The 12344-nt window shown below is 43.3% G+C and overlaps 1 protein-coding gene across 3 annotated transcripts in view; it reads right to left on the bottom strand.

Annotated features, from left to right (window-relative positions):
* The window catches only part of dbn1 (drebrin 1), a 114168-nt gene that overhangs the window by 76045 nt on the left and 25779 nt on the right, over positions 1-12344 (bottom strand). The window lies entirely within an intron of this gene.

Raw genomic sequence — 12344 nt, 5'->3', positions numbered from 1 at the left:
AGACTGAGAAGATGTTCTGCTTCACTGTCCACATAAATCCCTCCTGTCAGCTCTCAGGCAGCAGCAGTCCGGAGAATAAAGCTCCTCTCAGTCTCCCGTCCTCTGGGGCTCAGAGCCGAAGCGCTCACCCCTGCTGGGACCGGGCATGTACAGCCAAATCCTGTGCTGCAGACACGCTCCTGCCATCCAAATCCCCGTTTAATACCAGGATGTGACAGACTAATGGAGAGGAGGGAGAGGCTGAAAGACACAGACTCCCCCTGAACACACTCTGATGGAAATTCTCAGAATAACAAACAGTGCAGCAGAAAATCTCAGGGAACGCTGTGTGAGAAGACATCTTTATAACATAATGTTACCTGATTATGGTACACCTGGATACATTTTAGCCTAATATTGTAGACCGACAGCTGGTCGCAGCTGTCTGTTGCAGCTTCATTGTTCAGCTCCGGTGAGATCTTCACGCTCTCTAGCTGAAAATTTTATGTTATTTAAACCAGTTTAAATGCAGAAAAATCTCATTTGACTCAACTCTGAAGTCTTTGTTAAAGAAAAATAAACTGTTGGTGACACTCTGCACGAGCCAGCTGTCACTGCTTCTGCTTGTTTTTTTCTGTCACATTTAACGATATGGAAACGATCCACAACTATCAACCCCCCTAATATACATACCAGCTGTGGAAGACTGATTACTGTGTGTATGCAATGTTTACATTATGCTTATGATCTTTAAAGTGGAGCTATTCTACTCATTTCCAGCTATGTGCTTTTATTTATCATGCAAAGCTTAAGTATCAAAAGCTGCAGTTCCTCTCATGTCCACCAGAGGCTGCAGCAGTCAGTCTTCATAGACTTCCATATTAAAATGTCTGATGTTATAGCAAAAACCAAATATGTTTACAGGCTGATGCAAAAACTATTTTCTTCTCTCAAGTGAGTATATTTATAAGGCATAAAATTGGGGGCGTGGCCACTTTGACAACAGGCCGTACCTGCTAGCTGTTTGCTAGCCTTCACGTCAGCTAACTTGAGTAGCTAAAGTGGACCTTTGAGCGCTCGTGGTTCCTTCAGGGGCAGTTTTAATGCAGACAGTTCTGCTAACTGAAATTCTAAAATTCTAGGATTTTAATACCACTGTGCCCCAGTTAGCATCGAATTAACAAAGCTATCTAAGCTCATAACTTAACACTCCGCCCGTCATCCAAATAAGGTCCCTTCAAGCTCAAAAAAAAGAAAAAAGAAAAAGAACAACATGTTGGCAGCTAAATCACCAGTGTTTAAAACAGCACTCTGATGTCACGGTGGATTTGTCCATCTTTTATATACAGTCTGTGATTTAGAGCAGCTTTTAGCTCACGGAGATTACGTAAACATACACTGACCTCATTATTTAGAAACTCTGAGCGTTTAATGTGAACATCCATCAGTAGAGCAGAACATATATGACAGAAACAGCTTTTTAGGACCTCTTTACAGTTTAAAAGCATCATATTTCAGTTTGGTCTTCAAGTGAAGCTGCAATCGTTACCTGAGACGACTCGCCTGCAGCTGAATCCACCGAGAGGGAAACGGGGAGCCTTCAAAGGCTCAGAACAACAAAACCAACCATCACAGCACATGTGTGCACACACGCAAGCCTCTGGGTGCTTTGAAAAATGTGTGTGTGCGCTCATGTTGAAAAGCAAACACACACCAACACCATTTCATCCGTCCTCCCTGCGTGAGTTTTCCCGTGCTACCTGAGCCCTCAGGAAGACTCTGGAGGAGTGATTCCTGCCGGTCTGCAGGGAGAGAGGAGTCTCAGCCTGCAGGCACAGAATAACAAGCGTGATGAAAATGCAGCCTTTGTTTCAGGATCCGTGGAATCTGTTCACCATCAAATCAAATAAGTCAAATCTTAAAATCAAATCTTAAAGCACACTCTGAACGATCTGCAAGCTCAAACACAGCATCTTTCTTTTTTTTCTAGTCTCTGCAGCATAGATGGACAGATGTGACAACGGGCAGACATGCGGGGCATCAGCTGTCTCGATGCACAAAGAGGCAAAAACAAATCGGGGCCATGTTTCCTCTCCAAGAGGCAGCATAAGCTAAATCATGCAGATCCAGTCAACAAACTGGAAGCCAAACTGGCGCTTACGTGCCCCAAATACTGAACCGGACGACCTCCTGTCTGCTGAAACTCAACATTTACCAACCACTAATTGTCTGGCCAAATGCGTGCTGGTGAAAGCATAATTGCCTGCTGCGTTGGCCACATTTGTTTGTTTGTAGGGTTTTTTATGCAGGAGTTGCTGCATTTGTTTACAGTATGGAGGAGTTGGGGGCGGCTGCTGAGGGCATGGTGGCCACACTGCTTACATGTACGTCTAACGCTGACCTCTACTTCACTTAGTCTGCACAGTCCTCATATTTTATAATTAAAATTAAAGTTTCCAGGATCTGCTCATTTTTGGAAACGCCTGAAACGTCCCTTAATTTGTTGATTCAGAATAAAAACAAATCCATTTCCTTCCTTCCTCTACTCACATTTACTGGAAGTGTTCAGAGACGATCGGGGCTTTTCTTTTTTCTTTTAAATTGATCGATATCAGCTGCACTAATCCTTTCTTAGCTGTGCTTGGCTCTGTTCATGCGCCTCAGCTCGCTGCTGCTGCAAAGCTTCTTTAAGACAGCCAGCCGGCGAGCTTTCTGCCACATGAGGCAGTTAAAGTGAAAGCGTGAAACATCAGCGAAGATGCGCAGATAAATTAAACATCGAGGTCCATTTCATCCAGAACACAGTGTCACTTCCTCCAGACACTTCAGAAGTCACGCTCACATGTGTTAAGATTTAGCTGTCTGTTTAACTGTTAATGCGTTGATGTAACGATGAATCGAGGTTCAGAATTGTCTTCGGTGTAGCTCATTATGTAATGACATGCTAATTAGCAGTGTGCTAGCATGCTAACCTGGTCACCGCTGAAATTTTGAGTGAACTGGAAATTCATCGGGCCTTTGTGACGTTACTGCCAACTTTATTGGTTGATGTAAAGGGAGAAAGAAAAATCAAGCGATTGACTCGGCTACAGAAAACAGTTAAAACTGAGCAGAATCTATTGGGTGTGGCTAATAATTCTCTTAACCCAGTTCAAGCTAACTGTATTGCAATGTTGTTTGGTCTGTTCGAGCTTTTGGAAAATTGATATAATGAACCACAATGAGGAGAAAAAAAGTGTGGTAGATGAGATTTACAAATGGGTTGTTTGAACATGTTGCTACGTGGTTGCTAGGCAACGTGATGACATCATCATATGTCAGTGTTTGCTGATATAGATGTGACATTACTGTCATGAAATTAAAATGATTGAAATAATTCTTTCATAAAGGTCCATTTATGCTAAAAACAGGCCATTTCAGCCCATTGCTAGGTGGTTGCTAAGATACATGATGACATCAAACTGATATAGATGAGAACCTTCAGAGGTCAGAGATGTGCTGAACTCCTGATTGTGTGGGAAAGAGAGAGAGTTTGTGTATCATTCAGATCCTTTCAAATAAAGACTGCAGCTACTGCTACAGACAGATGCTACATCGTGACAAACTGTCTCATGTTTTAAGTTAAAGATTCTTAAAAAGCCTGTGTCGAGGCTGCGGAGTGGAAAGGAGGCAGATCGACTCTTTGAAATCATTTTATGTATCTACAGGAAGTGGTCAGGCGGACCATCAGTGCGATTGTTGGGCTGCAGCCGTTACAGAGAGGAGTGCTGACTCTTTGTGGACACCACTCCAAGTCTGACGAGTCGAGCTGCGCTCAGCTGCATGGGTGCCAGCTCACCCGTCGGGGCTTATGGGATTGGATGGAGAGAGACGCACAGAAAGAGAGTTTATGACGCCGACATTTACACTGATGTTGCAGCTGCATTCATTTAAAACGCTGAGTGCATCAAAACCATCAGGAGAGAAAACTCCAACCACTCTAAGGAAGCTCAAGCTGCAAAATCATCGACTCCAACTCTTCATAAAAACTCAAAGTACCCTCATGTTCTTCATTTCCAGACAAAAACATGAAGGGAGGAAGAACTAGCATGGCTCAAAGACCCCGAGACCATCGAGGTGACTGTGCCTCCGAATTCAGTCCGTCAAAGCTTATAACAGAGCTCAACACTGTAAAGTCAAACTGAAAGTTTTTAAACTGGTTCTTCATGTGAAGAATCACAAACCAGAACGTCAGGAGAACACAGGCTGTGCTACACTCAGTGCTGCAGGTATAAACTACAATAACCACCTTTAAACAGCTGAATGTATGAGTGCAACAGAAGGCATCCCTTTAGTTTTCTAACTCTAATAAAGACAGGTGACGGTGCAAAACTACACACCAACACCATTTCATGTGAAACTAAACGGCTGCACGCTCCACTTCCACGCTGCCACTATAACCCACATTGTTGAGAAAACACCCGATAAGATGAAAACAGTATCTGTGCAGGGCGGGGAACATAACGATTTCATTTTAGTGCAGAAGATTTTAGCACATGTCTACCCTTTACTCACCGTTACCTGCAGGTGATTTCATAATCTGGCTCACAGTGTTTTTGAAACGTGACTTTTAATCATCCCAAATCTTTTATCTGTGGGCTTCGTTTGTGCTAGCTTAATAAAGATATTGGTGCTTTCTTTAAACCCTGAGTGTCTCCAGTGTAATTTGGTATGTTTGGTATGAAGTGCAGCTTTCAGTCCCAGTAATAATAAAAAAAAAAAATCATGCTGCTGCTATAAAAACCAAACAAAAACACACCAGGACATGTCAGCTTCATAACACGACTCAGATGTATTTATGCACAATACACCAAATTAGACGGTGTTTTAATCTGTTCTCATGGAGGCCGCTAAGGCTTTAAATCATCCATCACTGTGTGAGCTCTGGTCATGGTGGCAGCAGGCTTTGTAGGTTTTCAGACTTCCCAGTTCCTCCTTGGGGATCCTGAGGCGTCCCCAGCCAGACGTGATATATAACCGGGTCTAAACGTGGTCTGGAAAACCTTCAAAGGGAGGTTCCCAGGAGGCAACCCAACCAGAAGCCCGAACCAACTCAGCTGGCCCCGCTCGATAGTTGACTGTTGGGATGTTTCATTGTTGGGTAGCTGTGTGGTTTACAGTGAAATCTGTTTAAAAAAAAATCCAAACTTTATAAAAAAGGGCCGTGAAGAACCATCAGTGCGAGTTCACCAGGTTTAACCCCAGTTTCTTCTGAACGCTGGCCCCAAATGACCATTAGCACAGAGATGAGCGCACATGTAGAAACATTAAAGCTCAATTTTGTATGCAGAGGATGACGTTGTGTGTCTTTTTGTTCATAGTCGTTAATTAAATGCTGTCGTATCAAATGAAGACGTGCAGAGACAAAGGAACAAAAAAAAGTCCAAGTCTTTCATCTGAAACAGGAAGTGGGTCCAAAAATCCAAGTAAGGAAAAAGGGTCGCACACACAGGAAGTAAAAGCAGCTTCACTGCAAAGAGCTAAGAATGACAAAATAAAAACCAAGCGCACACCTGTCTGTCCACAGGTGCGTTTCAGCTCACGTTGGGGTGTTTTCTTCCTATTGGAACTCACTCCAGTGTAAAATTCAGGAGAGGGCGCCGTGGACGAGCGCCTGGACTGTTACAACTAAATCTGTTTGTTTCCCTTCGCGACTCCCACTCGCCAGGTGTGTCATTCATCACACGGGGCTGAATCACCTGCTGCCACGTCACCCCGCTGAGCCACAGCGGCGCTGCTCCTCCTCAGCGCCTGAGCCACAAAAACGGGGAAAACACGATGAACTTACTCGTCGCCTCTACCGCCTCCGCACATCTGTGAGCCTCTCCGACACACCCCGCTCTCACTTCACAATAAGAGTCTGTAAAACTCAATAAAATGAGAAAGATGCCTCCCTGCACTCTGTAACAAGCTGCCCTGTGTTCTGTCACTTAACGTCTTGTGTAAATCCGCGAGCCTCAGCCATCATCCATAGAGCGAGGCCTCGGCAGCAGCGAGGCTTCAGCGGCGGGGAGATGGCAGCATGAATACTGTTTTTTTCAGAGGATTAGAGCACATTTTTCCACCTGGAGCTCACATGCAGACAAGTATGAGGGAGGCCTCCTCTGCAAAAACATGATATCCAGGGAGAGGGAGACAGAAATGGAGCAAATCTGACTTAATTACAGAGAAAATGAAGCCAGAAAAGGAGCTGACGAGGGAAGGAGCAGATGGATAATGACCAAGAAAAGGAGCTTGTGAGGTCCGTAAACCTGCGAGGGCATTTCCTCCACACGGCTGAGAAACAGGAAGCTAAAACCCGACACCTGTATCGCCTCTGCAGGGTAACCGCGTCTCAGCAAGCGTCTGATGCACCAAAACCTGCAGTTCCTCCAATGTCCTCTAGGGGCTGCCTCCAGCAGTGAGTCAGTCTCCATAGACTTCCAGGTTAAAATGTGCGACTTTACAGCAGAAATAAACACATTTAAGGCCTGATAGAAAAAACTGTTTTGGTCTCTAAAGATAATTGAATCCTCTGTAACGACTGTAAGGACGGTCGATTTCTATAGAAGTTTTTATTGAAGCATTTTAAAGTAACTGTCTTATAAATAATGAGGTTTTTGTGCCGTAAGCTGCAATAATGAATGATCTGAGAAGTCTGGAAGAAAGAGCCTTAAAAACAAAATGATGTGATGTTTATAGATTACTGCAGAAAGCAGGCTCTATGGGAAATAAATGTTTCTGATTCACTTCAGCGAGATGATCTTTACAAACCGACACTTCTCTCGTGGTCCTTGAAGCATGAATGAGTAACGTGCTAATGTCAGAAACTTTATGGTGCTGAAGTCATAAAACAGTCAATCAATCAGCGCTGAGCGTAACGCTGAGCTTCAGCAGCAACTTTCTCACTTTAGGAGACATTTCTTCCTTCTTTCTGAAACTCCTCCTCCTCCTCCTCCTCCTGCTGTGGACGACAGAGATAAAGGCGCGGACAGACAGGTGAGGAGTATTTTTAGACATCCTCAGATAAATCGTGCTGGATTCGGCGGCGTCTGAAAGACTCCGATTTCTAAATAAACCTGCTGCCCGCTCTCAGGCTCGGCTTTGAGTCCGACGGCGTTCAAAGCCACAGCTTCCTCCAGCAAACAGCAGCAGCTTCACTCAGCTCCACAACAGGCGTCCAGCCACTCTCTCACACAGCAAGAAACATCAATCAGAATAAAGAAATCACATGTTTTTACTGTTACTGCATTCGACAGGTAATTTGGGAAAGTGGTTCTGATCAGAAGGCCTCAAAGCAACCAATCAGGTAACAGAGCGAGAGGTCCCTTTCTTATTCTTCCCAAAGGTGGGAATGTTTAGCTTGTTTAATTTTGTCTTAATGGTAAAATGACCACATGCAACTATTTCTTTACTTTGATCCGCCATAAAGACGACATTTGATGACCTCACCCGTAACCTTAACGACGAGCACCTCAGTTTACGTCAATAAAGTCTTTGTTTGACGACCAGACGACACTTCAAGGTTTACGTCTTTTAGGCTTTCAGGGAGTAAAGAGTTGAGACAAACTTGGAGAAGAGTTCAGCTTTTTGTTCAGAACACCTGACGTTGAGTTAAAGTTGACCTCTGCTCATTTGGTTGACTTTCTTGAATGAAGGTGGATTTTTCTGTATATCAAAGTCTTTCACAAGCAGCGTTGAATTTATCCATCAGTCCATCCACTTGACACAAATCCAGATCTGGGGCAACATGTGAAGCAGATGCCCAGACCTCCATCCCTTACAGCCTCCTTCTCTGGGACTTCTATTTGAAAACTGAGGCAATCTCACCTCACAGGAGGCATCTGACTAGGATATTAAAAAAAAATACTATTTGGCTATAAAATAAACCACCCAGGTCACCGTACCTGAGTCAGCATTACTGCCCCCCATCATGGAGCCAGGCCTCTGGTAGGTGGCTGAGCGCAGGAGACGTCGTGGGGTTCAGAGCTTTGTGGACTGGGCAGCGGTTAAAGATGGAGGCCATGCTGGTTCGATCCCAGGCTGCCTGCAGGTCGAATTCATTCAACATAATATACATTTGTTTATCAAATCAAATCATCACCAAATCATCTGATAAGCAAAGTAACTGTTCATATGTGCCTTTAACTGAAGGCCCGTTCTGAGGCGGATATTTCATGATATTTAATGACTTCCAGGTAAATCTCACTTCTCCATTTTTACCTCAGATTTTTATTTCACCAAAACCTGCAGAGAGTGTGAATCTCCAGACTCCATGAAAATACCTTTTTTCTCTACTTTCAAAGCAAAACCTGATGTCAAACATCACTCGATAGTTACAGCCTGATAACTGGGAAATCCAGACGACTGTGCAGTTCCAGGAAGAAAAATTAGGCGGTCGTTTAAAGGAGCGGGCGATCGCGATCAATGGGACCAGCTCGTCCTGCGTTATCGCTGCAGTTAAAGAAGGTTCAGCTGGAAAGAGACGCTGCGAGAAAGTAAACAGCCCTGCAGTAATCGTTACCACGGCTCAGTCAGCAGGACAAAAAGGCTGTTCCAGGAAGGAAGTCAGTCACACAAACTGTGGACGCGCTTACGATCACAACAACGCTGGGTAAACCACACCCATGTAAGGCCATCACTGTCCTCCTCTAACTGAACAAACAGGAGCAGTTTGTGGTCAAAGCATCAGAATAGGACTGAAGACAGATTCACTTTCTTCCCATTTATTAAAAAGACTTTGAGAGGAAATTTCCAGCTTTTCTTTTCCTCCCTGGCTGTTAGTTTTTATTGATCACTGTTACACAAGCTGATTAAACATGTTTAAAGTCCATCCATCCATTTAGATCCAGCCTGCTGATATACTCAGCTTCATTAAGCCGGTGTTTATCTCAATCATTTTCTCTTTCCAATTAAAGAAGATGAAGAACAAACATCAGGACAATTTAACGAACGAGTTGAGCGAGCTTCATAAACAAACACGAGCTCACCCCATTATTCATGACAAACACAAAACACTTCAAACCAGTTAAAATCATATTTTATGTGTGGACTGGGCGATCTTTGAACCATCCAGGTCCTCGTGGAGTGTTTGAAGGCGTCTCTTTCTCTCACAGCTCTTTGGAGCTTCTCAGTTGTGTCGACTGACTTTCACCAAAGTTCTTATTCAAGTCAAAAACAAGCACAGCAGCATGAAACACTCTCGCGAACAGACGGCGGTTAGCATTTATGACTCAACTGGTTTGTTGTCATCAGTGTTTGGGTCGTTACTCTAAAAAAGTAATAGATTACACTTTACTGTTCTTAAAAGTAATGGAGTGTATTGTTTAATTACTTACCGGAGAAAGTAATTTGTTACATTAACCACTAACCTATGGGCTACAGACCCTAATGAGGACACACACGACCTTTCTTTGAGTTTTCACATATGAACACAAAGCAAAGCTGAACGCCGGCCCTCAAAGACGCTCCAAAGCGACCGCCACACTGACCCTACTGCAGAAACATGAACAGGTACAAACTGCAGCCTGACAGCTCGTCAGTTTGTTACCTGTTGAAGTTCAGGCTCTGGCTGCTGGGCGGAGTCTGCATACGCTCAGAACATCACTCTGGGTTCTTGGTTAGCTTAGCGTTAGCATGCTGTTGGAAAAGTTGTGCTAGCAGCATGCTGCTTCCACTTTATGCTCTCGTCCTTTTGTGCCATAAAAATGAAAGTGATGTCCATATCTCCAATCCTGAAGAGTTTAAGACTGCTCCACCATGTTTCACCTTCACATGAACTAAAATCAGCTTATTGTCACGAAGAAACAAAACATAAAACAAACACGTTTGTTTGACATTTTTTGAACTTCCACCCGATGTGCAGACAACTGAAGGATGTTTATAAAGCAACTGTCACTGTTATGTCATTACTGACTTTACTGCATTAACACGCTACATTACGGCATTACTGAAAAATGTAATATGATTACAGTAACATGCTATTTAGTTACTTTGTTACTTTGGTGTAACGTCTTACAAAATTGCAAACACACAGTGTAGCTCTTTGGGTCAGAGTGACAGCCAATCCAAACTCATAAGGCTTTAGTGGATCACTGCACTCTTACTCTGCCAGGAGATCCCGTGAATGTCAAAGACAAATTCCACAAGGATCCATGTTGTTATCCGTCCACACGGAGCCCTTTACAGTCTGATATTAGACGTTTCCGCTGCACTAAGAGTACATCAGGATTTTTACACAGTAGTCCACATCGTCTATCAGGTTGTCGCTCGGCGAATGCACAAGCTGTTCTCTCTTTTTGACTTTGTTTAATATTTTGAAGCCTTGGAAATCAGCCAGCGATGCAGGGGAAGCATTCATACACTCACAGTAAGACAGCTTGGATTAAATTTGAAGAAGAGCATGAACAGGAAGGCAGTAGCTGTCTTTCATAAGTCCAAACTCAGCCTACGTGGAAATGAGTCAGAATGCACTCGGGGTACAGTAAAGCATGAAGGCAGGAACGTTTAACCAGGTTTTCTCACACGGCTGTGCGTGAGCCCAGATTCACAGTCAGAGCCTGCTGCCCTGTTTCCTATGTGAGCGTGAACATTTTCAGCCACTCAAAGTGAACTGTAGCAACGTCCATCTGATATTCTCATTAAAATTAGAGCCAATATATTCAGTAACATCATAACATCAACACCATTACATTTTACTGTTTAACACAGTTTCATTATTATCAACTAATCTAGCCTTTATTCAGAGACAACGCTAATTATTTTATTCGTTGGAAAATCCTTACTTAAATATAATCGATATTTTTGTTTATCAAACAGACAGAAACCGCAGATTTCTGAGACTCGAACCTTAACTCTACGTGAACCGAATAACACCCCCAAATCCCTGAATACATCTATAATCCAGTCCTTATGTACAAAGCTGCAGATACAACGGAGGAAGTCCACAGTCCAAAAATGAAAACCACAAGTCCAGACAGGGTGCAAAGTAGGGCTGCCACGATTTGTCGACTAGTCACGATTAGTCGACTATCAAAATCGTCGACGACTGATTTAATAGTCGACGCGTCGTTTGAAGCTTTGTACGATCGCAAAAGACGCAGGAATAAGTAGCAGGATTTAAGAGTGTAATAACGGACTGAAACAGAAGATGGCAGCACTGCATGTACAAGGATGCCAACTGCCGTTAAACCCCGAAGAAGAAGAAGCTGTGTCCCAGAATTCATAGCGCAGCCCAGCTCAGTTTCCAACAATGGCGGCAGCTAGTTAGTTTTAATATTACTCTTATTATTCTTTCTGGGTCACAAAATAAACGTTTGACATATTTTCAGGCGAGAATGTAGCTGTGTAAACCTCAAATATCTGCTCAGTTTATCAGGACACCACATATTTTCAAAAGCGCTCCGACGTTTTCGGAGACGTCTGTTACCCACTAGCTCGATAGCTAGCCGGGGGCTAGGCTCACTAGAGCCGTGTGAACACCGGACTCCCGCCGTCTTTCGCTACTCAGGTTAAATATATATGAGTCACTTAGATAACTTAAAATGTTATTGTTTGGCTTTTTTTTTAGTATTTTATTTGTTCCTGAGTAAATCGGTTTGGCTGAGATTAAAGTTATAGTTTTTACACAGCTGAATAAACGTCAAGCAGACAGCTGATTATCAGAAGTGTGAGATGCTGGAGAATTTACTCCGGTGTCCTGTTATATTTTAGATAGCAAGGAGTTTATTAAACTTCACCGAAACAATCTGCAAATGTCATTAAAATTTAATAAACTATCATCTTGTCTTTATTTTTAGTTAGCACAGACCTTAAACACTTAAAGCTGTAAGCTAATGATAGTTATATAAGAGCAGATGCTGCTGGTGCAATAAGCTGTAGTTTTACGTCCAATGGATGATGATCTGATTAGTCGACTAATCGCATAAATAATCGGTGACTAGTCGACTATCAAAATAATCGTTTGTGGCAGCCCTAGTGCAAAGAAACTAGATGTGAGAACTAGCTGGCAAAGATCGAGGGAGTGCACATCCACAGAGACGGAAAGGATAATGGGGTACAGGTGACCTCAACCAGACACTAATGAGGGCAGGAAAATGTTTTTTAAGGAGTCCAGTGATAAAGTAAAAGCAGAAAACAGAAGCACATGGACACATTTTCTTTTATCAGCACGCTGTCCTCTAGTTTTCTTTCCCTGGATGGTGCTAACATGAATCACTAACATTAAAGCGATGTGCTGACGTTCCGCCGGTTTGGACGAGCATCGTCGATCTGCAGCCAAACCTCGTATCTAACGTAAACATGTGAGGAGCTGATTCAGCTGCTGAGCGTCTCCCTCGTGCAGCATC

Source organism: Aulonocara sp. 'chitande type north' Nkhata Bay, linkage group LG10 (genome assembly GCF_057382095.1).
Source record: "Aulonocara sp. 'chitande type north' Nkhata Bay isolate Kocher_YH1m ecotype deep benthic linkage group LG10, A_spYH_male_GT1.1, whole genome shotgun sequence".
In the NCBI taxonomy this organism is placed as follows: Eukaryota; Metazoa; Chordata; class Actinopteri; order Cichliformes; family Cichlidae; genus Aulonocara; species Aulonocara sp. 'chitande type north' Nkhata Bay.
Note: the sequence above shows the minus strand (reverse complement) of the source record. Positions and strands in the feature narration are given on the sequence as shown.